Source organism: Macaca fascicularis, chromosome 13 (genome assembly GCF_037993035.2).
Source record: "Macaca fascicularis isolate 582-1 chromosome 13, T2T-MFA8v1.1".
In the NCBI taxonomy this organism is placed as follows: domain Eukaryota; kingdom Metazoa; phylum Chordata; class Mammalia; order Primates; family Cercopithecidae; genus Macaca; species Macaca fascicularis.
The window spans coordinates 6,190,001-6,216,528 of NC_088387.1; the positions used below are offsets into that span (position 1 = coordinate 6,190,001).

The 26,528-nt window shown below is 42.7% G+C and overlaps 1 protein-coding gene and 1 pseudogene across 50 annotated transcripts in view; one reads left to right on the forward strand and one right to left on the reverse strand.

Annotated features, from left to right (window-relative positions):
* Window positions 1-26,528, forward strand: part of MAP4K4 (mitogen-activated protein kinase kinase kinase kinase 4) — a 191,719-nt gene that overhangs the window by 9,466 nt on the left and 155,725 nt on the right. The gene's annotated exons all lie outside the window — the stretch shown is intronic.
* On the reverse strand, window positions 19,936-20,485 carry LOC102136751 (protein S100-A11 pseudogene; annotated as a pseudogene).

Here is a 26,528-nt window from a genome sequence, read left to right on the forward strand (position 1 = left end):
AAGTTTAGTCTTTATCACATTTTCCAAATGCTTAATTTAACACCACACATCAGATAATTTATTGTTGCAGATAACCTTGTTGATTTCAATTTTTTCTCCCTGGAGTTTTCCTCGTAGCTGTGCAGGTATGGTTGCCCCTGGGCCTGGCATGTAGCTATTGTCCTGGAACGTCTGTGTCCTGGGTACTGCAGTCTTCCTTTTTGGTTTACTATCTTATTTTCCTGAAGCACATCCTCTAGTAGTTTTAAAAGAAAGGGTGTATGGGTATTAAGGTTTTAAGTCCTTGTATGACTGAAAATCCCTTTTTCTTGTCACTGCCTCATCTCCTCTTGTCTGGAACATAACTGCTTTCGATTTCTTTAGGGACTAAATCTCTGGTTTCCTGTGGGTATGGAGTGATGTGAGACGGTTACCAGACTGTGTAAGGCAGAGAAAGGGGACCTGGGGCTTTCAGCCACTAAATATGCAAACTTTGATCAGTTCTGATTTTGGCCTTGCATCTCACTTGGTATTGATTTATTCCAAATGATGACCTTCTCAGGGTTTTGTAGGTCCAACTGTCTCACTTCTTTTTGGTATCCTTAGTAGGCACTTACGTTGTAATTTTTACTTCTTGGTGAGTTACTCCTCCATCCACTTTTTATTTTATCTGTCTTTTGTGTGTGTGTGTGTGTGTGTGTGTGTGTATGTGTGTTTTTGAGACAGAGTCTCACTGTTGCCTAGGCTGGAGTGCAGTGGCGCCCTCTTGGCTTACCGCAGCCTCTGCCTTGTGGGTTCAAGTGATTCTCCTGCCTCAGCCTCCCAAGTAGCTGGGACTGCAGGTGCGGACCACCATGCTCAGCTAATATTTGTACATTTAGTAGAAACGGGGTTTGACTTTGTTGGCCAGGATGTTCTCGAATTCCTGACCTCAGGTGATCCCCCTGCCTGGGCATCCCATAGTGCTGGGATTACAGGCATGAGCGACTGCCCCTGGTCTGCCTGTCTGTCTGTGTCTTTTGGAGTACAGTGGTGTGATCACAGCTCATCGCAGCCTCGATCTCCTGGGCTCAAGTGAACTTCCCACATCAGCCTCTTGAATAGCTGGGACTACAGGTGTGCACCACCATGTCCAGCGAATTTTTTAAATGTTTAGTAGAGCTGATATTTGAGCATCTTGCCCAGGTTACTGGACTCAGGTGGTCTGCCTACCTCGGCCTCTCACCATCCACTTTTTAACTGTCAAAATCTGACAGAAATGATCTCTACTACCTGTCTTCCCCTTTATCTCTTTATTCTTTTGTTTACTTTAAAATCATTTTTATGGGAATTAATTCTTAATAACTCATGTGACCGGTCCACCATGTTTGACCAAAAGTTGTGTCTTTGATTTTGGACTTAGGGTTTGGCTCAGGTGTTTGCTTCTTTTCTTCCAGAACAATAACAATACCAGCAAAACAATAACAATAACAAAAAATAAAAAATGAAAACAAGGGTAAGCAGTGCGTAACCTCTGTGACCTTACTGCATGACCTCTGTCAGAGATACTTAATTTTGGGAGGTGCAAGCCGAGAGAGACGAGGATGAGGAAGAAGGAAAGTGAGGCAAGATGCCAAACAGTGCCATGAGATGTATTAATTACCGTGCTGGCTGCTGCTTTGAACAAATCTTTGAGAGATAGAGGAGTGTGTTCAGCAGTATTTTTTTTTAAAGCAGCTTTATTGAGGTATATATTCTGTACTATGAAATTAACCCAATTCAAGCTTACGTTTCAGTGATATTTAGTAAATTTACTGAGTGGCACAACCATCACCACAAATCAATATTGGAACCCTTTGATCATGCCAATAAGATTCCTCCTACTGATTTACAGTTAATCCCCATTCCAGCCCAGAGCCCCAGGCAACCACTAATCTGTCAGTATTAATTTGCCTTTTTGGAATATTTCATATAAATGGAATCCTACAATGTGTGGTCTTCTGTGTTTAATGTTTTTGAGGTTCGACCATGTAGCCGTGTGGTTCTTTGTTCCTTTTTATTGCTGAATTTTAGGCTATGGTTGTACCACATTTGTTACCTGTTCACCAATTGATAGGCATGATGTTGATGGAACTGCACCTTAAGTCATCCACAGAAAGGAGGGGGAATTTATCTTTTTGGGTTTTCTTATTTCTCTTTAGTGTAACCAAACACTTGGTTCTGATGACCCCGGGTAACTGTCTGGATGAGGGAAAAGCAGTTGGAAGTTTTGTGTCCCTGAATCCTTTATCTTCCCCACTCTTATTATTTGTCATTACTGTGAGTTTATTTATTTATTTTTTGAGATGGAGCCTCACTCTGTCGCCCAGGCTGGAGTGCAGTGGCACAGTCTCGGCTCATTGCAGCTTCCACCTCCTGGTTTCAAGTGATTCTCCTGCTTCAGCCTCCCAAGTAGCTGAGATTACAGGTGTGAGGCACCACGCCCAGCTAATTTTTGCATTTTTAGTAGAGATGGGGTTTCGCCATGTTGGCAGGGCTAGTCTCGAACTCCTTACCGCAGGTGATCCGCCCATCTCGGCCTCCCAAAGTGCTGGGATTACAGGCGTGAGCCACTGCGCCTCGCCTTAAGTCATTTTTAAAAATGTGAATACAGTTTCTTTGTTATCACTATGAAGACAAACTGTTCACTATCAGCAAGGTCACTGGTATTAGGAACGAGGCCAAACGAGTTTTTCCTTCTATTTTTGGGGGGAATTCCCTTGTATAATAGCCAGCTGTTTACCATGTGATGCTAGACTGCAGTTTTTCCTTTATTTCAAGCAGAGGCTATTGACTTGCCTGGATTTTAAAAAAACAAAGCAAAATGTGTTTTGGGGGAATAAGTTTGCTCATTTGTTTCAAGTGTGTTTTTCAGAGTGTTTTTCTTGTATTTTATTCTTAAGTTTTTTTGTGATATCTTTTGTTAGGGTCTTACTACATTCAGATTACATAAAATTAAATTAAATTATAGTTTAGTTTTTGAAAATTCTTATACTGGAGAGCTTTCATTCTTACCTGCTATGACAGTGACAGAATGCTGTTGACTACCAAAGCCCTTCCCCCCATGAGTTTTTCTGAGACTCTTTATGTAATCGGTGTGTAGTTTTATGACTATTCAATTTTGAGAGGTATGTCAAAGACTGACTATTATCTGAGTTAGGGCTGTGCATCAAGGTACTTAATAATTTGTTGGAGATCCCAGGTTAGACACTGAATATTGCCTAAGGTTGAGTGTGTACCTTTAAGTGACAAAATTCGTTGGGTGTATTCATTCACCTGCTAGGGCATGACTCACATTCTAGGGCCATTCCAGTTTGAAGTTGGCATATCAGAGCATCTTAGTTCTCTATATGTACACGTTTTGTCATATGTTCTTGTTCCCCACCTTGATTCCCAGAAAAATCTGACAGGTGTTCAGCTCTTTACTCTTCAGTGATTTCAAGGCTTGGTTTCTGTTTCTTGTTTCATTGTCTACAGATATTTTGAGCCTGCTCTGCTAGTCAAGATTTCCTTTATTTATTTATCTAGTACTTAATGTGTTTATAGTATGTGCCAGGCACCATGCGAGGCTTGCTCACTGGTGACAATGGACAAGAAAGGCAGTCAGCTCATGCCCTTGTGTAGCGTATAGCCTAATGTGTAGGGCAGAAAATGAACACACAGTTAAAGAGGATGATATTGCAGATGGGGAACAGCAGGGGCCTATGGGAATGTGTGACATGATAGCTAAGTCAGAGCTGATAAAACAGATATGGTGGTATGCACAGTGAAGCTTTATGATTTCAATTCAGATGCGCTAGATGAGGCATAGATGTATGTGGAGCAGTGAATAGTCTGCTAGGAGTTAAAACAAGCCACTGAGCTGATGATTCATCATCTTGGTTAGTACTACTTTGACTAAAGATAGGAGGGGTGTGTTCCATTGATTATGGTAATTGACTGCCTCCATTCAGTTTGCCTTGAGCCAGCTGTCTCTCAGGAAGCCTTGCCTCCTACATCTGCACTGTTTGGTGTTCCTTGCTTTTGAGTCTCCTGTATCAGTTAGGAGTTAGCATCCTGAACATTCTCATGTGGGTGAAGGAGGGGCCTTCGTCAGGCCTCAGATTGTCTTATGAGCAGTATCTGGAATAATATCTGGTAAATGGCTGGCCTGAAGTAGGCCACATTCTGCCCTTCATTACACACAGGGAGACTGCTTTGTTTAGCTGCTGGTCCCCACGATGTTAGGGCTGAAAGGGACCTCTGTAAAATGGGAACAATGGTGTACAGGAACAATGATATTCACATAGTTTTTAATAAGTTTCTGTAGTTCCGGTTATATAACAAAATTATTAAAAGATAAAGTTTTTTTGCTCTTTTTTTGGAGACGGAGTCTCACTCTGTCGCTCAGGCTGGAGTGCAGTGGCGCCATCTTGGCTCACTGCAACCTCTGCCTCCAGGGTTCAGATGATTCTCCTGCCTCAGCCTCTCATGTAGCTGGGATTACAGGCATGCAGCACCATGCCTGGCTAAGTTTTGTAATTTTAGTAGAGATGGGTTTTCACCGTGTTGACCAGGCTGGTCTCCACATCCTGACCTCAAGTGGTCCATCTGCCTCAGCCTCCCAAAGTGTTGGGAATATAGGCGTGAGTCATTGGGCCTGGCTTTGCTCTTTGATAATATGGACAAAAGAGAATTTTCTTTTTCTAATCCTATTAGGTAAGATGATGCTATAGCTTTTTTTTTTTTTTTTTTTTGATGTTGAGTGAGATATTTCTAACCATTCTGTAATCATACTGGAAAATGGGACTTTGTAGTTACTAATGCTGGCTTTCAAAGTGTGAAATTCTTTTTGCATTATTTTATAGGGCTTTGTCAGTCATCAACTCCAAGATTGTATTAGACGTTTCATTAGTTTTCTAGTTAATTAGCTGAAAATACATTCTTATTGTTATATGAAAAAAGCGACTTAAATGTTGAATTTTTAAATAGGATGCTTATTTATTTTTTTCTTGTCTTTATACTGTTTATTTTCTTGCTGGCTCTGTCAGCTAAGGACTTGCTCTCATTGGTAGTCCATCTTTCCCTTTTTTTTTTGCTTTTTAATGATTCCTTTTGCTGGCTTATTAGCTATAACTTCTACTTAGGTTATTTTATAGGTTGCTTTAGGTTTGTAGCACATGTTTTTAACTTACCACAGTCTACCTTCAAATGATATTATACCTTACTATGGTATACATCCATTTCTACCCACTTGGCCTTATAGTTTTTTAGTGTACATTTTACTTTTATGTATTTATTTTTTATTTATTTATTTTTATTTTTTGAGACGGAGTCTCACTCTGTTGCCCAGGCTGGAGTGCAGTGGTGCGATCTCAGCTCACTGCAACCCCTGCCTCCCAGGTTCAAGTGATTCTCCTCCCTCAGCCTCCTGAGTAGGTGGGACTACAGGCGCCCGCCACTGTGCCCAGCAAATTTTTTGTATTTTTAGTAGAGATGGGGTTTCACTGTGTGAAGCCAGGATGGTCTCGATCTCCTGACCTTATGATCTGCCCGCCTCGGCCTCCCAAAGTGCTAGGATTACAGGCGTGAGCCACTGCACCCAGCCCTATTTTTTATTTTATTTTTTTTGAGACAGTATCTCCCTCTCTCGCCCAGGCTGGAGTGCAGTGGCATGATCGTGGCTCACTGCAACCTCCATCTCCCAGGTTCAAGTGATTCTTGTGCCTCAACTTCCTGAGTAGCTGGGATTACAGGTGTGTACCACCATGCCTGACTAAATTTATTTTTAGTAGAGATGGAGTTTCACCATGTTGGCCAGGCTGGTCTTGAACTCCTGATCTCAGGTGATCCACCCACCTCAGCCTTCTCAAGTGCAGGGATTACAGGCGTGAGCCACTGCACCAGGCCGAGAAATTTGTTTCTTAAGAAATATCAAAGACCTTGGCCTTGGGACATTAAGAGATAGTTCACTTTGAACTTCAAGGGTTGATTAATTAAAAGTTTCTGGTAAACCAAAATCTTTTTTTTTTTTTTTTTTTTTTGAGACAGAGTCTCACTCTGTCACCCAAGTTGGAGTGCACTGGGCACCATCTTGGCTCACTGCAACCTCTGCCTCCTGAGTAGCTGGGATTACAGGTGCGTGCAACCACACCTTGGCTAATTTCTGTATTTTTAGTAGAGACAGGGTTTCATCATGTTGGCCAGGCTGATCTCAAACTCCTGACCTCAGGTGATCCACCTGCCTCTTCGGCCTCCCAAAGTGCTGAGATTACAGGTGTGAACCACTTCGCCCAGCCTTAAACCAAAATCTCGATTGTGCTTAAAATATTTAAGTAAAAAGGTACTTTGCTATAGCATCCCAGTGTTCCAGTTTGACAGTGATCAGTTAACAAATTTCTAATCCCCCTGCTAAGTGCAGTACCTCAGGCCTGTAATCCCAGCACTTTGGGAGGCTTAGGTGGGCAGATCATTTGAGGTCAGGAGTTAGAGACCAGCCTGGCCAACATGGTGAAACCCTGTCTCTACTAAAAGTACAAAAAATGAGCCAGGCGTGGTGGCACGCACCTGTAATCCCAGCTACTTGGGAGGCTGAAGCATGAGAATTACTTGAACTCAGGAGGTGGAAGTTGCAGTGAGCCGGGATCACGCCACTGCACTCCAGCCTGGGGTGACAGAGTGAGACCTTGTCTAAAAAAGAAAAAAAAGGCTGGGTGCGATGGCTCACGCCTGTAATCCCAGCGCTTTGGAAGGCTGGGGCAGGTGGATTGCTTGAGATCAGGAATTCAAGACCAGCCTCACCAACATGGCGAAACCCCATCTCTACAAAAATTAGCCGGGCGTGGTGACGGGTGCCTGTAATCCCAGCTACTCGGGAGGCTGAGGCAGGAGAATTGCTGGAACCCGGGAGGTGGAGATTGCAGTGAGCTGAGGTAGCTCCACTGCACTCCAGCCTGGGCGACAGAGTGAGACTCCATCTCAAAAAAAAAAAAAAAACAACAAAAACTTTTCTCACTTCAGATGGCCTTATGACAAGAGCCAATATTTTAATATCTTTGTCTTAGAACCTCACTCATACAATAGAGACAATCCTCAAATCCAATCCAGAGAGTGTTGCTTCAAGGAACAGTGGTGACTTTTTTTTTTGTTTTGAGACGGAGTCTTGCTCTGTCGCCCAGGCTGGAGTGCAGTGGCCAGATCTCAGCTCACTGCAAGCTCCGCCTCCCGGGTTCACGCCGTTCTCCTGCCTCAGCCTCCCGAGTAGCTGGGACTACAGGCGCCACCACCTCGCCCGGCTAGTTTTTTGTATTTTTTTAGTAGAGACGGGGTTTCACCGGGTTAGCCAGGATGGTCTCGATCTCCTGACCTCGTGATCCGCCCGTCTCGGCCTCCCAAAGTGCTGGGATTACAGGCTTGAGCCACCGCGCCCGGCCAGGAACAGTGGTGACTTTTAAGATAGATTGGAAGTCTGATGGTGCTACATGAATGCTAAACAATCAAGTCTTTTCAGGTTTAGTTTAATAGTTATTATTCTTATACTTTCAAAACCATTTTCATGTAATTTTTTTCAACTATTTATTAAATGTTAGTAAAAGAGGAACTACCCAAACACAGATTTTATCCAAGCAACCTGTTTAGAATAAATTATAGGGAAAGAAGGTTTCATTAAAATGCATTTCCTGTACTTGTGAAGAAACTTGTTGAGAAATTAGCTTTGAGAAAGTTATGCCATCTTTATGCAACATATTTATATAGTTAAGAAACATAATTAGCTTACATTTCAAAAGAGGCTGTTTGACAAAACAGTTAGAAAACCCCTCCCTATACAGTGAGAAATATATTGTACAATTATGTAACTAATCATAGTAATTTTATTTTCCCCAAATAACTACAAGAACCTTGTCTTCCCCTTTATCAAAAAACCTTGAGAAAATGAGCCTTCTTAAGAAGTTCGACACTGATACCAGCCAGATTTAAATCAAAATGGAAATTAACATTCCTTTCTAAATCATGTGCAGAGTTCATTTGAACATTGTGATAATTTCCATGTAAATCTGATATGTAAATGTTAGGACTAGGAGGAGGTTTGAAAATTATCTTGTTCAAACTCTCTGGTGAAAGAATGGAGCTAAGATTTGTTCCATAGGCTGCAGTCCGCTTCCGGAATCACAGAACTCATCAGTCACAGAAATGGGACTAAAATACCTTCTCCTAGTTAAAAAAACCAGCTTAAGAAATTCTTGCCACTCAACTTTTCTTCTATGAATCTCTCAATAATTTTTCACTACTCAGAGAATGTGGTAAAAGTAAGAGGCTTCCAGACCCAAAAGAACAAATGTATGTGAACTACAGACCTGCATTAGTCTGTTAGGGCTGCCATAACAAAATGCCACAGGCTGGGGGTTTCAGTAATATAAATCATTTTCTCATAGTTCTAGAGGACAGAAGTCCAAGATTGAGGTGTTGGCAGAGTTGGTTTTTCCTGAGGCTCTTTTTTCTAATTTGCAAATGGCCACCTTCTTAGCCTTTCCTTTTGTGCACCCCTCCCTGGTGTCTGTGTCCAGATTTCTTCTTACAAGGACAGCAGTCAGATTGGATTAAGGCTCACTCTAACAGCCTTATTTTAATTCAGTCACTTCTTCAAAAGGCCCTGTTTCTAAGTCTCATCGCTTTCTGAGGTACTGGAGATGAGGGTATGTCAGTACCCTCATGTCAGTAATTTGTCAGTAATTTTTGGGGGGCACAGTTTTAGCCCATAACAATACTGTAAAGTTTTTCTCGTACTGAAGACACGGAAAATAATTTTGCTCTAAAGTGCTAATGATTTATTAACTAACACAGGTGGAATATCCCTTATCTGAAATGCTTGGGACCAGAAGTATTTCAGATTTGTTTGGATTTTGGAATGTTTGTATTGTATTTAATGGTATATTATTTCTAATCCAAAAGTCTGAAATCCAGAATGCTCCAGTGAACATTTAGTTTGAGAGTCATGTTGATTCTCAAATGGTTTCAAATTTTGGATTAGGGATACTCAACCTGCAAATTTTGAACCTTGTTTTTTTAAACTAAAAATTACATAGGGTCTTCTAATCCAGGGGTCCTCAACTTCCGAGCTTCAGACCAGTACTGGTCCTTGACCTAATAGGAGCCAATCCGCACAGCAGGAGGTAAGCAGTGGTCAAGCGATTGAAGCTTTATCTGTATTTATAGCCACTCCCCATTGTTGGGCAGGCTATGGGAGCTCCCCATAACCTGAGCTCCGCCTCCTGTCAGATCATCGGTGGCACTAGATTCTCAAAGGAGCATGAACCGCATTGTGAACTGTGCATATGAGGGATCTAGGTTGCACATTTTTTCTGAGGATCTAATGCCTGATGATCTGTCACTGTCTCCCACCACTGCCACCCCCCGCCCACCTTCGAGGAAAAAGTTTCTTCGTGAAACTGGTCCCTGTGCCAAAAAGGTTGGGACTGTTGTTCTAATCAGATAAATAGCGTATTCATTAGTATATACATTCAACACAAAAATACTACAGATGGCCAGGCGCGGTGGCTTATGCCTATAATCCCAGCACTTTGGGAGGCCGAGGCGGGCGGATCACGAGGTCAGGAGATCAAGACCATCCTGGCTAACACTGTGAAACCCTGTCTCTACTAAAAATACCAAAAATTAGCTGGGTGTGGTGGCGGGCGCCTGTAGTCCCAGCTACTTGGGAGGCTGAGGCAGGAGAATGGCGTGAACCCGGGAGGAAGAGCTTGCAGTGAGCCGAGATTGCGCCACTGCACTCCAGCCTGGGCGACAGAGCGAGAGTCTGTCTCAAAAAAAAGAAGAAGAAGAAAAAAGAGAACTACAGATGCTATTCTAGATGATGGAGATAAAGAATTGGCAGAAAAAAAAAAAAGATCGTGTTTTCATGGGGTTTAAGACGACAAAGTAATATATCAGTTAGCCTTTGCTGGGTAGCAAACCATGACTGAAACTTGCTGGCTTAATGTTACATAAGCATCATCTTGTTTGCTAATACTTTTGTAGGTCAGTAATTTGGATTGGGACATACTCAGTGTGGTAGTGTGGTGGCTCTTCTGTTGATCCCTTCTAGGATCCCTCTGGAAGCTGAAGTCAAATGGCAGTTAAAGTGGGAGGGGGGTGAGCTGCATGGTGTGACTTGGGTTGGCCGGTTTTTTAAGCACCCTGGCCTTTTCTTTCCCATATCTCAGTTTTTTCTTTGTCTCCTCTCTTCCTTTTGTTGTTCACTAAAGAATATTTTAAAAGTTTCGAGTATTAACAAAATATTCAACTTTTGGGGAATGAGGCGGAGATATAGTACATGAAAATAAATATGTACATTTAATATCTTCATTTTACACAAGAATCTAATCGTCATTAATGGCAGTGTTGTGGCATGCCCTGTTACAGCTGAGAGTTAGGGTTTTGCATTCACTGATTTGGGTAGAGTGATAATACCAAAATGACAAATAAGTCTTGAATTTTGCCTGGGCTTCTGGTGCTCAAATACCTTAATTCATGGATGGCAACACTCTATCTGCTTTTCTTAGCTCAACAGGAAATGAGAGTAGGGCTTGGGCAGGAAGAAGTCATGCATACCCAGTTCTCAGCGTGCGGCCTTCTCATTGGTTGTTTAGGAGAGCAAACGAAGCTTATCTCCTTCCCCAAAATGTTGATAACGAAGGCGAAATGAGATATAGCTACAGGTAAACTAGATTGAATCTGCTGTTTATGTGTTGGAAGATGACGTTTGAAGATGAGTTTTAGTTCTTAGCACCAGTACAACAAATGATGGGATTTGAGGTTTAAGTGCCTAAGTTTAAGGGTCTCGTATAATAACTCTTAATTTCTTTTTGTGTCAGGAAAAGAACAAACTCTTGCCTTGAGTTAACCAGGTATTTTTAAAAATCATAGAATTCTCTTATTAGAGGAAATGGCCTGAATTCCATTTCCAGGTGACTTTTTAGCTTTAAAGGAGGGGCACATGGGATTGTCTGTGGTGTGGCATCTGCAGTGCACAAGCCATTTGTTTCTGGAAACAGTCTCACAAGCAGTGATCTTGGTGAGTTTAGGAATGAATCAGGATTGTGCTGAGCTCAATGAGGACTCATTAGCCTTGGATAATATGATTCTATAAATTAACGGAAATGGAGAGGGTGAAGGCTCAGGAGTAGAGAGAAAATAGGATGACACTGGAAGCTAGGCTGACTGGTGGGGGTTTTGGAATCAATGTGCTTCAACTATTAGTTGAATAAGCATATAGTTGAATTAGTAGAGTGGGAGACTTGACCCTTGACTGTGTGTTATAAAAAAAAAAGCTATCTTCTCCGGGCACGGTGGCTCATGCCTGTAATATCAGCACTTTGGGAGGCCGAGGTGGGCGGATCACCTGAGGTCAGGAGTTCGAGACCAGCCTGACCAACATGGGGAAACCCCATCTCTACTAAAAATACAAAATGAGCCGGGCGTGGTGGCACATGCCTGTAATCCCAGTTACTATGGAGGCCGAGGCAGGAGAATCACTTGAACCTGGGAGGTGGAGGTTGTGGTGAGCCAAGAACGTGCCATTGTACTCCAGCCTGGGCAACAAGAGTGAAACTCCGTCTCAAAAAAAAGCTATCTCGAGTACTGACATGGTCCACCATCTCTTTTATGTACATTTCCTCACCTTAATTTTTATTTTGCATATGCATGGAGAGGTTAAGTAACTTGCCTAAAGACACATAGCCAGGAAACAATTGGAGAAACCAAGTGTTAAGGCATTTCAGTCCTGACTTCTGAGTTTAGCTCTTAACCTTTTTGCCAGGTTGTTTCCCAGGGTATCGACAGGTTTGGTTGGTAGGTAAGATGTGATTTGGCAGAGAGAGGCTGCGGGGGTTTAGGGCCAGCGCTAACAGTGGGAAGACAGGGAGTGTGGATGGCTTAAGGGGGGATTGAGAGGCAAAGGAGGTGCTGAGAGGAGCACAAGTTGCCAGTCCTGAAGCTTTCCTTTTTCTCGACTTTTCTGTGTCTTCCTTAGAGCCTCTCATACTTTAATGTGCATTCAGTCATCTTGGGAGCTTGTGAAAATGCAGATTCTGATTCGCTGGGTCTGGGATTCTGCATTTCCGATACGCTTCCCCAGTGATGCTACTGTAATTCCATACTTCGAATAATAAGGAGTAGTAGGGCAAAGAAGTTAGCGTGGGAAGTGTTGGTAGTTCACTGGAACACAGCTGCTAGGGTGGGTTATTTGGACTAGGGTTATGTCCTATCCATGTGGTGTAAAGTGTCTCGGCTATCTGTACATTCAAATCGATGATTTTGTGAACAGATGATAACTTTCAGTTGGGACTGTAGTCTTTCTGAGGCTCACAGGATGTTGATGTAGGAAGGGGTGTTAGAGAATGTGCAGCTCAACCCCTTAGCTTACGGAGAGTGAGGGACTTTGTGGCCTACGCAGAGCTAGGTTCGCAGATCTGGCCTCTTTTATGCTTTCACTCTCCGTCTGTCTGGGTTGGGTTGGAAGGCAGTGCAGTGAAGTGCTACTGTCTTCCCCTCTACTATTTGATGATTTGGTGACATGACAAGGTCATAAATGGATTATGATTCTCAAATTCCATTTCATTTTGTAGTACATTTCCTGAACAAAAGTAAGTGTTGGAGAGAGCGAATGAATAAAAGGGCTGGTTTCTGCGTGAGGTGGCTCACAGAGTGGGTCAGAGGCCAGGACTGCCCCTAAGCCGTGGCAGTAAGTTTCTAGTGAAAATAGATGACAGCCATTGTGGTGTTTTGGAGAAGGCAGCAGACCCAGACAGTGGCAGGCTTTCAGGCAACAGCTGTGTTTTGAGGCCCCAGGAAAGAGGGGGAAAGTGGGCAGGTGTAAGTACAATCAGGGAGAAACTGGGGAAAGACTTTTAGGCAGGCTTTTTGGTTCTTGATTATGTGGTCTCTCTTGTACCTAGGAAAGCAGACAGTAAAAAGTGTCGTTGTTGGAATAGAAAATTCAAATGCCTGACTGTGAGAATAAGAGTTCAAAAAGGGCACTGGGCGTGGGGGCTCACGGCTGTAATCCCAGCACTTTGGGAGGTCGATACGGGCGGATCACAAGGTCAGAAGTTCAAGACCAGCCTGGCCAATATGGTGAAACCCCGTCTCTACTAAAAATACAAGAATTAGCAGGGCATGGTAGCGGGCGCCTGTAGTCCCAGCTACTTGGGAGACTGAGGCAGGAGAATTGCTTGAACCTGGGAGGCAGAGGTTGCAGTGAGCCGAGATCACGCCACTGCAGTCCAGCCTGGGCGACAGAGTGAGACTCGGTCTCCAAGAAAAAAAAAAAAGAGTTCAAAACAGGAGAGAATAGTGGATGGAAGGTAGGAAGAGTCTGAAGCTTTAAAATACTGTTGAGAAAGAAACAAGGAAAAAAATCAGTCTGGACCGAGATTTGTAGAGCACAGTTGTACTTAAGTGTTTGTGTTTTTTGGGGCAGTGGGTAAGGTCAGTGTTGTTGTTGTTGTTGTTGTTTTTGATACTCCTGTCGCCCAGGCTGGTGTGCGGTGGCATGACCTTGGCCTGCTGCAGCCTCCACCTCCCAGGTTCAAGCAATTCTCCTCCCTCCGTTTCCTGAGTCGCCGGGATTACAGGCTGCCACCACCACACCTGGCTAAAGTTTTTGTATTTTTAGTAGAGATGAGGTTTCACCATGTTGGCCAGGCTCGATTTGAACTCCTAAAAGTCAGTGGTTTTTATGTTGAAGTCTTGGGACTATAGAATGATAGTTCTGGAAGGAACTTCAGAGAGCCTCTGTGCATCTCCCATGTTTTTCCTAGAGAAAGCTCCAAGGACCCAGTGAGGTGGAGGGACTGACTGGCTGAAAGATATGTCAGCATATAGCAGACTGCCAAATGAACCTTCGCATTTTTGCCTCAAATGATTTGAGGACACTCTGGGTTTCTCTCATCTTACTCATTAAAACAAAATACAACACTTTTACTGAGCGCCCTTTATGAGCGGGCACTGATCTTTTCATCATTTTTCTTAGATTTTTAGATTGTGCTTTCTGAAAATTTACATATTCAAGTTAAGTAATCTTTTATTACTGTTTCCTTGATGGGGAATAATTACTAGATCTAGCTCTTGTAGGTCTTAATTTGGAAAACCAAGTTGAATTATTGCTGAATTTTTGGTTTAGGCACAGTTGATAACATTTTGCATTTTGTTGCATCAGGTCAGTCTTTAGAGAATAACATTTTTAATACTTCATTTTTCCTATGAGTCACATTAATAAAAACCACATTTAAAATTTTGTCCTTTCAAAGCACTGTACTGTGGCTGAATTGCATTTAGTGCTACTCATAGGATTTTTATTAGCATTAATTCAGATCTTCCAGTTATTTGAAAGTAGAGAAATAACATTTCCGTTTTGCAAATATGCCTTTACAATTTAATTTCCACTATAGAACATGTCAGTAGACTCTGAGGTTTAAAAAATAGGATGAAAACTGATACTAGTAATTGTCAATACATCATACAAGACATTGATACAGAGATAATACCTTAAAGCAGACTTGATAATTCAAAATCCACTTCTGAATGGCTTTGGAGAGGTGCAGTTTTTTTCTCTGGGGCATTTTGAAAAACTATTTCCAAAGAGGAGATTGCCTGAGTTTTGCGAAGGAGGGATAGCTGATTGGGCAGGACAAAAAGACTGGAGGAAATAGCCTGTCTGAAATATCTTTGAGTAGTGTGTTAAGGGTTGGGTAGTATATTGCTTTTTTTTTTTTCTTTTTTTTTGAGATAGAGTGTCGCTCTGTCGCCCAGGCTGGAGTGCAGTGGCGCGATCTCGGCTCACTGCAGCCTCCGCCTCCCGGGTTAAAGCGATTCTCCTGCCTCAGCCTCCTGAGTAGCTGGGATTACAGGCACATGCCACCATGCCCAGCTAATTTTTGTATGTTTAGTAGAGACTGAGTTTTATCATGTTGGTCAGGCTGGTGTTGAACTCCTGACCTCGTGATCCACCTGCCTTGGCCACCCAAAGTGCTGGGATTATTACAGGCATGAGTCACTGGTGCCTGGCCCCTGCTTTTTGTTTTTCCTAAAGCCTTTCGACCCACCTGCTCAGAAGGAGGTGGTAATTGGTTGAGAATTCAAGAATTGTTACAAAGCAAGGGTGTGTTTTCCCTAGCAAATATAGTATTTAGAGCAGAGCCCCTGCAAATCCCCTAAACCCAGTAAAAGCCAGCAAGACAATACGCCCATCTTCAGCTGATAGCAACTTCTTTGGCTAGTCGTATTCCCTGACTCGTGCTGCACCCGATGAACAGAGTGCCTGTTGAGACCTTCCTGTGGGCCTTGAACCTGACCGTCGTTTACAATAGAGGAAGACGGAGTGAGAAATCTGAAGGAAAAGCGTGGCAGAGACTCTCAGCTCTGGTGCATCTTGGTATATCTTGGGGAGCTTTAAAGTCTCACTCTAAAGCAGAGAGTCCTAACCATGTCTGTAATTTGCAGTCACTTGAGGAAAGAAAAAGATCGATGCCTTTGCTGCAACCCCAGGATTGGGTATTGGGGTTTTCAAAACCTTATGGATTATTCTGATGTGCATTTGAGCTTTTAAACCATTGAGTTAGGACAGTATCTGTCTACTGGAATTGGCCAGTTATGGCCCTGCAACTCCGATGAAGGGTGAATTTGAAAGTTTTGTGTGCATTTTTCTCGTTTTGTTTCTTTTACCTTCATTTATGATAGCCCAATTTTGGGAAACAGATTCGGTTCCTTGTGGGAATTTGCTTCTTAGCTAGTTTTATATTTGAGAGAAGGAGTAAATAAAGGTCTGCGTTTTTCTTTTCTTTCCCTCATTCTCCCATCCCCACACATGGAAAGATCGTGAGTTACAGTTGATTTTCTGATTAGCTTAAAGCTTTCAACTAGGATTACATTGGAAGTTCTTCCTTTGAGAGTGTATTGTTTTCAGTTTGTAAAGCCCTTATCTCATAAATACAACTTTACACGTAACTTTGCTAGAGGACGCTTTTTAAAGGATGCCTGTATTGTTTTTGGAGGAAGCGGCTTCAGAAGGCTAAGGACTAAAATTTTGGTTTCAGAATTTATTTCCTATCCATGTTCTCTATGTTGTATAGCATCACTCATAGTTGAGTTGAACTTGCAGCCATCAAACATTGGCATTGTAGTAGCAGTATACGGCATCTGTATTAGTCAGTTCTTCTACTGCTGTAAAGAACTCCCTGAGACTGGGCAATTTAGAAAAGAGGTTGAATTGACTCACGGTTCCATATGGCTGGGGAGGCCTCGGGAAGCTTACAATCATGGCGAAAGGCAAAGAGGAAGCCAGACATCTCCTTCACAAGGCGTCAGGAGGGAGAATGAATGCAGGAGGAACTGCCAAACACTTAAAAACCGCCGGATCTTGTGAGAACTCACTATCACGAGAACAGCATGTGGGAAACACTGTTATGATTCAGTTACCTCCACCTTGTCTCTTCCTTGAGGTTTATGGGGATTACAGTTCAAGATGAGATTTTGGGTGGGGACACAAGCAAACCATGTCAGCATCTTAGTGAGGATGTTCCCCTCCTTTTTGCATATAATGCAAACATCTCATTGTATAAACTAATATGCTAGTAATGTATTGTAAATATTTGTACTAAGTATAGGAGAGAGTTGCTGGAGATGTTTAGATGCATATCTTACATGGTAAGGGTAAGAAAAATAGGCTTTGGATAAGCACAGAAGGTAGATAAAGTAGGTTATAATATGCTTTTTGCCCAACCTCTGGAGAACTGTGAGAGTCACTGTTTATCTTCTGTTGGGTTTGGCTTAAGAAAGCCTCTCCCCTTGTGTAGCTTGTGTGCCTTGAGTGGCTGAGCTCCTGGGCCAGAATCCAGGTGAGTTCTCTGTAAGGATGGGTAAGACTAGAGGTTTCACCTTAAACAACTTCGAAATGACTTTTGAAGGTTTGAAGCACTACCTACTTGTTTTTAAATGCTTTTTTGTTGCCAGCCTTGCTTTGTTTTTTACACTATGAGAGAGATTGAGAAGAAACCATAAACTGGTCTGGTGGAGTTAAGTAACCCTAGAATTGGAGGAGGAGATTTTAGGTTAACTAGTCAAACTTCTTGTTTCAGTTCAGCACACCCTCTCACAGCATCTCATGCCAGTCTTTTGCCCTTTTGTCTTGCAAACTCCGAGTGACAGGGCCTCCTGGCCACCATTGTTTACTACACCATTCACAGTTAGGAAGGTCGGCTGACATTTTCTTCCCTGTAACTTCTGCTTTAGTGAGTGATGACTAGCCAGATAGTGAAGACCTCAATCATGTCTCCCTAAGGCTTCTTAGCTGTGGACTGAGCATCTTTAGTTTTTACTATGTTTGACACATCTTTTTTTTCTGTCTTACGTGGTATTTATGGATGTGCTTTAGTTTGATGATGACTTATTTAAAAACGGTGGTGCTTGGGGATGGACCCAGCATTCCAGCCAGCCAATCAGTGTGCAATGTCCTGTGCACTTGCTTGCCAGGTTCTGGTCACCGGAACAGCCCAAGATGACAGGTAAACAGGCAAAGCTGTGAGGTGAGTGAGTGGCAGTTTCTTAAGGGGCCAGGAGGAATTTCCCTCAGTAGTACACTGGGAGGATTAGTGATCTTGAGCCAGATCATGTCATCTGTTTGGACCCTCAGGTTCCTTTTATACAAAAGAAGGGCTGGGTCATTATGGGCTCTCATTCCTTTTTAAAATGTTGAGTGCTTTCAAAAGGCGGCAGTTTCTGAAACCTCTATCTACTACAGGGATTTAGTAGAAGGTGATTGGGATTTATTGGGCTCCTGGTTCCACTCAAAGGCTAACACCAGACAGTGTTTTAGGTCTTCATTTGTCACTTGGTTTGGTATTTCTGCCACACTTTCCACATTCTGATTTCTCTCTTAGGAGGGAATGAAAACAGGATCAGCTTTGCCTTTAGAACTTAAGGAATATGTAGTTCTCTTCCACCTGTGGGTGATTCACCTTGAGAGATTACAAAACAAACTTATTCTAGTACTACTTCTACATAGATCTATGGATAAGGCCCAGAAATCTGTATTTTTTTTTTTTTAAAGCTGGCAAGTGACTTCTTAGCCAGGTTTGGGAAGTATAGTTATGTGCACATAAGGATGTTTTAATCCATGATGGACCTAATATATGATGGTGGTCCTATAAGATTATAATATTGTGTTTTACTATATGTTTTCTGTGTTTAGGTACGTGTAGATACACAAATTGTAAACAGTACTCAGTTCATTGACATGCTGTGCAGGTTTGTAGCCTAGCAGCGATAGCTAGACCATGTAGCCTTGGTGTGGAGTAGGCCATACCATTGAGGATTGTGGAAGTACAGTCTAATGTGATGCTTCTTACATGGATGAAATTGCCTTTCACAGAATGTGTCCTCATCGTCAAGCAACACGTGACCGTACTAATTTTAAAAGTATTTGCTTCTTACAAATAGTGAAGTATTTTTAGATAGCATAATGTGTACCTAGAATTTGCTTCAGAATAGCTCAGTACAAGGAAAGAGGTATGGTTAGGAATAAAGATGAAATAGATGTAGCCATGCTTTCATAATTAGTCAAGCTATAGTGATAGGTGCACAGGGTTCATTCTTCTACTGTCTACTTTTGTTGTGCTTGAAGTTTTCCAGACAAAAAGATAAGCACAAAAAAAAAAAAATATATATATATATATATATTTTGCATTTTGAAACCATTTACTCTTGTCGATTGTGCTTATTCTATAATCACAAAAGGTAAATGGTAAGGTATGTACCATACTTATCTCATTTAAGACTGACATGAATTACCTCCCTTGGATAATCAAGACTTTTCCCTTGGCCTCCGTCTCGGCTCTGTGCAGTACACTTGAGCTGTTGGGTGAGTGGAATGTCATGATGGCCATCATTTTGGCTTCAAGTCTATAAGATAACATGAAACTAGACGTTCTCTCACACGATGCCCTGTGCCACAGTCAGCGTCTCATCAACATTTTTTAGGTGTGAAAGGAACACTCTGGTTGGTGCATGTGTGGCTGGTGACTTGAGGAGGAGCCAGGAGGCCCCATGGGCACATCGTGGTCTCACATGGCATTGTGCCCTCTTCAGGGCAGGCTCTGTAGTTGATGTGGTGGGTTCCGTCTCTTCCACATAAACCCACCTCGTCTTCTCCTTACAGCCTATTTTTTTGTGGTCACTTCATGTTTATTTTGGGAGAAGTCTGGATAAAAGCTGAGTGTTCTTATGAGTCTCCTGCATGTCTAGTGCCACCTGTGGGGGATCCTTTGTGTGGAGTGTCTTTTAGCCTCACCGCTTCCTCAGGTTGGGTATTGCTGCAAGAATGAATGTGAACTTTGGCTTGGGATAACTCATTTAGCTATTTCATCTCTTACTCTTTGCTGTGAAGATAAACCAATCAAATTGATTTCTGTGTTAGTTGCAAATTTAAGAGTTTTGAAGCTGTTTGCAACTATTAACTTTGAGAGTTCAGAATTATAAAGGGTCTTCGCACATATTTCTAGTAATGCAAGGACTTTTGCAGAGTTTTGATGACTGCTTCTGAATTAAGATGGATTTAAAAACTGATGTAAGCATCACTGTACTGTCACAGGTTAAGTGGTCTGTCATGGGTGCTGAGACAGGTAAATGTGGACACTGTGCCACAGAGAACTGCCAGCCATTAATTTATGAGCCTTCTTTCTTCCGTAGTATTTTAGTTTTGATTTTATTGTTGACTAAAAGTCCGTTATATTAAAATATCAGGTAACATTTATGAATTATCTGAGTTAGCTGCAGGCCTTCGATGGTTAGTAAGTGGTTCTCAGTTTACTTTTCTCTCCTGAAGTTGGCCTAGTTTAGCTGATGCTTTATATTTCATTATCAAGACCTCAGATTTTACTTAGAACTCACTTTATTTTGGACTTAAAGAGTCTTTTTTTTTTTTTTTTCATGTTTTAAAAAAGTGACATTGTTTTATTACTATTGGCAGGTGGGGCCTGCATGAGGTGGTTGGTATGCTGGGCTCAGGGGATGTGTGGGCTGTGGAGATGATGACAGAAAGGCTGGAAGGAAAGGGGATGGGTTTGAAGGCCAGGCCCAAGGGATCCTCAGATCTGCTTCTGGGAAGGGACAGCCTTGAGGAAGGAGTCATGGCAAGCCATAGCTAGGCCACCAGTCAGATTCAGAAATTCTGAGAAATCTAGCTGTCCATCACTGTTGGTATCCAGTCTCTTCATCATGCGGTCAAGGACACCGGGGTCCTTCTGGTTCTTTGTGAAGGCAGCCAGTTCTGTATTCATGAAGCTTAGGAACTCCGTCTTGGAGAGAGTGTAGTTATAACCATCCTTTCCAGCATACTTCTGGAAAACAGCAATCAGGGACTCGAGGCACCGCTCAATTTCTGTAGGGCTGGAGACTTTTGCCATGTTGGAGCTGAGCGAGACGCGGGAGGCTGTGGCTGGGAGCGGCGCTGAGAGCTCTCGACTTAAAGAGTCTTAATGGAGAGGAGTGTAGAATATATTCCTTAAGCTACATGGGAAAGAGCAAAATGTTTTGTCATTTGTTTGGCTGGATTGTTTGACATGAGATAGAAAAGGAATTCATTTTGACCCTCTCAGTCCTTTTCCTGTTGCTCTTAATAGAATACCCGAAACTGGGTAATTTATAAAGAGAAGGGATTTGTTTTTTACACTTGTGGAAGCTGAGACGTTCAAGAATAAGGGACCACATCTGGTGGGGGACTTTCTGGTTGATGGGGGCTCTCTTCAGAGTCCTGGTGCAGGGCATCACCTGGTGAGGGGGTGAGCATGCTAACTCATGTCTCTTTTCCTTTTGGCCACCAGTCCCACTCCCATGATTACCTATGAATCCATGAATGGGTTAACCCATTTATGATGACAGGGCCCTCATGGCCCAGTCACCTCTTAAAGGCCCCACCCCAATATTGCCACATTGGGGGATTACATTTCAATGTGACTTTTGAGGGAGACAAATATTCAAGCCATAACACCCTCTCATAGCTTTCTAATGAGTTTTCTAACATGTTTGGATGGTATACAGATGGTCTGTAGAAATGCAAACAGTGAAAACACTTAGCATTTACTCATGTAGTGCCATCTTCAGAAAGAAAAGAATTTGCTTCTGCAAAACTCAGTGGACTATATTTTAAAGCTGCTATGACAGTTTACAAAAAATATTATTTCCACAAATACTATTAATATCTCAAAATACCTAGAAGTATAAAGAACCTGTGATAGTTAGTGAGATTGTCTTTTGATTGTAATTGCAGAACTCCTTAAAGATGAAGCCATTTTTTTTCTGAAATAAAATGATCTTTGTCCAACACAGCTTACCAAGTAAATGGCCTGTGAGTCTGTGTTTTAGACTCTTAACATTTTTGGGGATAGTATATACTGGGTAATACAAAATGAAAGAGAAATAGGCAGTTGTCTCTTTTGGCATTAGCTCTCGTGTTAAAAACCATGAAACAGAAGGTGGTAATTGTCAGGCGCAGTGGCTCATGCCTGTAATCCCAGCACTTTGGGAGGCCGAGGCAGGCAGATCACTTGAGGTCAGGTGTTCAAGACCAGCCTGGTCTTGGTGAAACCCCGTCTCTACTATAAATACAAAAATCAGCCAGGCATGGTGGCACGAGCCTATAGTCCCGGCTACTCGGGAGGTTGAGGCAGGAGGATCGATCGCTTGAACCCGGGAGGCGGAGGTTGCAGTGAGCCGAGATCACGTTCACCGCATTCCAGCCTAGGCAACAGAGTGAGACTGTCTTGAAAGAAGGTGGTAAGACCAAATAAGGAGCGCACTTAGGACTCCAGGGAGAAAATGTGTAGCATCAGAGAGTTAGAAGGTTGTCATGGTAAACTTCCTGTCATTAAATAACTGAGGAAACACCCAGGTTACGTCTTTAAGATTACAGCCTAAGTAATCTCCCGATTTCCCAGTCTAGAATGCTGTTGAAGCTGGATCCCAAAGTATAGATTGTCATAGCATATTTCTCTGCAGCATGCTAGCAAGATTTTTATCAGTGGTTCCTCTCGTCTGGGGGGCTTGTTAGACATAGATTACCGGACCCCATCTCGCAGTTTTTGGTCCAGTAGTTCTGAGGTAGGACTGAGAACCTGCTTTTCTAACAAATTATGGAGTGCTGCTGAGGCTACTTACTCGTCTGGAGACCACACTTTGAGATAATGTTTGTACATTTTAATCACCTGGGAAGCTTTCCTCTTAACATTTTATTATGAAAAATTTCAAACCTATAGTAAAGTTGAAAGGTGTAAAATGAATACCTGCCTCCTAGATTTTATAGTAACATTTTTTTTTTCTTTTGAGATGGAGTCTCGGTCTGTCACCCAGGCTGGGGTGCAGTGGTGCGACCACGGCTCACTGCAACTCTGCCTCACAGGTTCAAGCAATTCTTTTGCCTCAGCTTCCCGAGTAACTGGGACTATGGGCATGTGCCACCATGCCTGGTTCATTTTTGTGTTTTTAGTACAGACGGGGTTTCACCATGTTGTCCAGGCTGGTCTCAAACTCCTGACCTCAAGTGATCCACCCACCTCTGCCTCACAAAGTGCTGGGATTACAGGCGTGAGCCGCCGTGCCCAACAAATCTCCTAGTTGATTTTAATGTGCAACATGTTTGGAGACTAGCTCTGGCTGCTCCTATATCTTGTAGTATATGAGAGAAACTGATTTATATTCAGAAACCTGGCAAAATTAAGAATAAAATCAATCTGTTGACATGAGGAAAAATTGGTGAGTATTGCACAAATGTTCAGCTTTCAGGAAATGGTGAAGATGTTAAGAATGAAACAGATGAAAGCAGAAGCAACTTAAGAATTATGGCTCAGAAAATGATTAGAGAGAGAGAAAGAAGAAGGAGAGAGAGAGAGAGAGAGAGAGAGTGTGAGAGAGTGTGTGTGTGTGTGTGTCCTGCTCCCACTCTCCCTCCCTATCCTTTTTTCCTGTAAGGCCTTCCCTGGAAATAATCTGCCCGATGTTGTGGAAGACATTATACTAAGAAAATATAATTTTTATTTAATATTCTGCTTACAATCTCTTTCCTTTATTTTTGCCAGCGTTTCACAAAGTAACAAAGTGGACAGTGCTTCTCTAGTTGTAGGGTACAATCTATTTATGTGTAGTACAGCCAGTTTATTTGGTCAAGACTAGCATCTTTTAATTGAATAGAAAATAGAGCGCATCACATGTGCTAAGAGTGTTTTGCGAAACCTTTATTTTGGTTAAAAATACGTGTTATAGGTGTCTTGGGTGTGGTTTTAACTGCATTTTTTATTATAGGCTATAGTCAAAATAGTTTGAAAGCTACTGTACTGGGAGATGCTAGGTTCCTTTTAGTAAAAGTGAAGAATGGTTTTAAAAAATACACTTTGAAACAAACTGAATAAACATTTATTTTGAAATGGGATCCAGCCACATTGCCCACTGCTATCTGCAGTGTGATCCTCTTTTCGTTTTGTTCTGGTTTGGCTCAGGGCCTCACTGTGTCTACACCCCTCCAGGTAACTCCTCTTGCCCACATGTGTGTGAGGACCCACACCACCCGCTCCTTGATTTGGCATTCCTTGTCTCCAAGCCAAAGGTCCTTCTCTGGTGAAATCCTGTTACAGTTCCTGTCTTCTCCATCTGACATACTCTGTTTGGTACTCTGGATGTTTTCCTGTCTTGAGGGTTATCTTGATTAGCTTTGAGGGCAGGTTTTGTTCTTGGTGTTTCCGGCAACCCTCAGCACAACATCAGATGGTGTGTAAAGATGCCAGGAACCTGTGTTTGTGTCTCCTCCTGCAGCTCCATGGGGCCTTTGTGAGTGCCCCAGCATGAGGCAGAACATCTTCTGGGGCAGCTAGAGTTGGTCCAGGGCTCTCTCTTTAAGATGTGTCCGTGGACCTAGGATAGGGGAAAGGAAAGGCTTATTATAAGGTTTGGATTCTGCTTCGTTTATGTACTTTGTATCTGAAACCTTTTTTTCATATTCTTAGTCTTCTTTCTTTGAAATGGCTGTATGGCATTCTGTCAGGTTTCTGGAATAGTTGGTGGATGGTCTTTGGGGATTATATTCATGACTTAAAACTCCTTTCCTGCGTTGTGATATGATCATGAGTCTGGGGTGGAGAAGTTTGTAAATGGGGGCCAGCTCCCCACAACTGGAAACTGAAGGGCACACCTTCTGTCTTGCCCCGTTCCCCTTTTTGAGTTTGTGGTAGGGACAGTTTTTCAGGTTATATGTTGGTTATAGCAAAAGAAGGCAGAGGTCAAACTCATGGCTGGCTAGTGGCAGAGACACCCTTGTTTAAGAAGGTTGGGTGGGGGAAGGAGCTGGTGCCCTATTGTCCCGTGGGTCACTGTTGCAGATCACAGACGCCAGGTCACTAACTCCAGAGCTCTGGTGGGATGAATGCCCAGCAGCACTGGACACATGTTCAGTATGGGGGTATTTCCGTCATCTCCAGAGCACATTCACATGGCTTCAGTAGGGTTAAGCATACGTTTTTGAATTTTTCCCCCTAAGACTATTACAAATCCTTAAAACTTAATTCCTGTGAATCATTTTGACTTAGAAATACGTTGAGTAGTGGCTGGGCGCGGTGGCCATAATCCCAGCACTTTGGGAGGCCGAGGCGGGCGGATCACAAGGTCAGGAGATCAAGACCATCTTGGCTAACACAGTGAAACCACGTCTCTACAAAAAATACAAAAAAATTAGCCAGGTGTGGTGGCGTGCACCTGTAGTCCCAGCTACTCGGGAGGCTGAGACAGAAGAATAGCGAGAACCCAGGAGGCGGAGCTTGCAGTGAGCCGAGATTGCACCACTGTACTCTAGCCTGGGCGACAGAGTGAGACTTCGTCTCAAAAAAAAAAAAAAAGTTGGAATAGTGTATATTTACATTGATTTGAATGTGACAGTAATTTTAATTTTTTTTTGTTTTGTTTTTTGAGACAGAGTTTCATTCTGCTGCCCAGGCTGGAGTGCAGTGGCGCAATCTTGGCTCATTGCAACCTCTGCCCTCCGGATTCAAGTGATTCTCTTGCCTCAACCTCCCGAGTAGCTGCGATTACAGGCGCGTGCCAACACGCCTGACTCATTTTTGTATTTTTAGTAGAGATGGGGTTTCACTATGCTGGCCAGGCTGGTCTCGAACTCCTGACCTCAAGTGAACTGCCTGGCTTGGCCTTCCAAAGTGTTGGGATTAGAGGTGTGAGCCACTGCCACTGGCCGACAGTAATTTTGTAAAAATTATAAAGCAAAGAGCAGAGAATGATCTTGAAAAATGAAATGGGTTGGGTGTGGTGGCTCACACCTGTAATTCAAGCACTTTGGGAGGCCAAGATGGGCAGATTGCCAGAGCTTAGGAGTTTGAGACCAACCTGGGCAACATGATGAAACCCCGTCTCTACAAAAAAATACAAAAATTAGCTGGCGTCATGGTATATGCCAGCTACTGGAGGGCCTGAGGTGGGAGGATAGCTTGAGCTCAGGAGGTCAAGGCTACAGGGAGCTATGTTGGTGCCACTGCATTCCAGCCTGGGTGACAAAGGGAGACCCTGTCTGAAAAGGAGAAAAAAAAAAAAAAGGTGGATGGGAGGGGTAGGGGAAAATAAAAGGATTTTTGAAAATAAACCAGAATAATGCACCCTCTTCCTGTTTTTCATTCACTCAGGATTCCTTTTAAATGAGAAAGTTTTGGTTCCTGGATACTTTTTGGTTAGTGATACGTTTCTTCTCTCTTTAAAGAAATAACTAGGAAAATTGTTAAAAGTCCCATAATTTTGTGTGGATTTACCAATGTTGTGAACCTTTCCCTTAATTTTGAATTATTCTTCAGAATTGGGGAGGTGAAGCTGGTTCTGCAAGTTTTTGTAGTAACATGTATGTAAAATAGCACTGAAGGAGTAGGGACAGATTTTGATATAATTTATTATTATTTATAAACTCTGTGGGAGATGAAATGGGCTTCGAAAACCCACAGAAGTAGCTGGTGTGTAATTTACCATGGCTCTGGGGCTGAAGTAACCCACACACCCTTCCTTCATAAACTTTCCAGAATTTATTTAGCTTATGCTGATTTTATTCCTTTGAGAACTGATTACCTCTCAGGAGTGTAATCAAGATGGGCTTGTGTGGGGTGGGACCAAAGGGAGAATGGCAGGCAACCATCTCAGAGAAAGTGGTTTTACCATCTTGAGGTGAGTAATCTTTAAAGTTTTAGCTGCTGTAAAATGGGATGCTATAAAATTTGGGGGAGTTTTCCTTCTACCTGGTTTCGTTCCCCCATCCCCCAGCCCCATGCAACTGCATTTCCCCTCTTCTGTGCTGAGAGAAAGGAACGCTGCCTCTCCTTTCTTGGTTTGGTAGCATGGCTTCCAGTAGTCATCTCCTTGCTCCTTTTTTTTTTTTGAGACGGAGTCTTGTTCTTTTGCTAGGCTGGAGTGCAGTGGCGCCATCTCGGCTCACTGCAACCTCTGCCTCCTGGGTTCAAGTGATCTCC